The sequence below is a fragment of the Nothoprocta perdicaria genome, unplaced genomic scaffold (genome assembly GCF_003342845.1).
Source record: "Nothoprocta perdicaria isolate Ctin4 unplaced genomic scaffold, notPer1 scaffold_872, whole genome shotgun sequence".
Classification (NCBI taxonomy): Eukaryota; Metazoa; Chordata; class Aves; order Tinamiformes; family Tinamidae; genus Nothoprocta; species Nothoprocta perdicaria.
In genome coordinates this window covers 10717-12361 of record NW_020456168.1, presented here as the reverse complement: position 1 = coordinate 12361, position 1645 = coordinate 10717, and positions in this window count along the sequence as shown.

The following is a 1645-nucleotide window of genomic DNA, read 5'->3' as shown; positions in this document are numbered from 1 at the left end:
GGCCTGGGACCCATAGGGACCTTCTGGGACCCATGGAGACCTTCTGGGACCCATAGGGATGGCCTGGGACCCATAGGGACCTCCTGGGGGCCATGGAGACCTTCTGGGATCCATGGAGATCTTCTGGGACCCATAGGGATGGCCTGGGACCCATAGGGACCTTCTGGGACCCGTAGGGACCTTCTCGGACCCATGGAGACCTTCTGGGACCCATAGGGATGGCCTGGGACCCATAGGGACCTTCTGGGACCCATAGGGATGTCCTGGGACCCATAGGGACCTTCTGGGACCCACAGGGACCTCCTGGGACCCATGGAGACCTTCTGGGACCCATAGGGACCTCCTGGGACCCATAGGGACCTTCTGGGAGCCATGGAGACCTTCAGGGACCCATAGGGACCTCCTGGGAGCCATAGGGGTGTCCTGGAACCCATAGGGACCCATAGGGACCTCCTGGGACCCACAGGGACCTTCTGGGAGCCATGGAGACCTTCTGGGATCCATGGAGACCTTCTGGGACCCATAGGGATGTCCTGGGACCCATAGGGACCTTCTGGGACCCATAGAGACCTTCTGGGATCCATGGAGACCTTCTGGGACCCATAGGGATGGCCTGGGACCCATAGGGACCTTCTGGGACCCATAGGGACCTTCTGGGACCCATGGAGACCTTCTGGGATCCATGGAGATCTTCTGGGACCCATAGGGATGGCCTGGGACCCATAGGGACCTTCTGGGACCCATGGAGACCTTATGGGAGCCATGGAGATCTTCTGGGACCGATAGGGATGGCCTGGGACCCATAGGGACCTTCTGGGACCCATAGGGATGTCCTGGGACCCATAGGGACCTTCTGGGACCCGTAGGGACCTTCTCGGACCCATGGAGACCTTCTGGGACCCATTGGGATGGCCTGGGACCCATAGGGACCTTCTGGGAGCCATGGAGACCTTCTGGGATCCATGGAGACCTTCTGGGACCCATAGGGATGTCCTGGGACCCATAGAGACCTTCTGGGACCCGTAGGGACCTCCTGGGACCCATGGAGACCTTATGGGATCCATAGGGACCTCCTGGGAGCTGTAGGGGTGTCCTGGAACCCATAGGGACCCGTAGGGACCTCCTGGGACCCACGGGGACCTTCTGGGATCCATGGAGACCTTCTGGGACCCATAGGGATGTCCTGGGACCCATAGAGACCTTCTATGACCTATAGGGGCCTCCTGGGACCCATGGAGACCTTATGGGATCCATGGAGACCTCCTGGGACCCATAGAGACCTTCTATGACCCATAGGGACGTCCTGGGACCCACAGAGACCTTCTGGGAGCTGTAGGGACCCATAGGAATGTCCTGGGAGCCGTGGGGACCTGCTGGGACCCATAGGGACCCATAGGAGCCTCCTGGGACCCATAGGGGCGTCCTGGAACCCATAGGGACCTTCTGGGACTCCCAGGGACCCATAGGGGCCTCCTGGGAGCCCTGGGGATGTCCTGGGACCCATAGGGATCCATAGGGGCCTCCCAGGACCCATAGGAACCTCCTGGGACCTGTAGGGACGTCCTGGGACCCTTAGGGACCCATAGGGACCCATAGGGCCTTCCTAGGACCCATAGGGACCTTCTGGGAGCTGTAGGGACGTCCT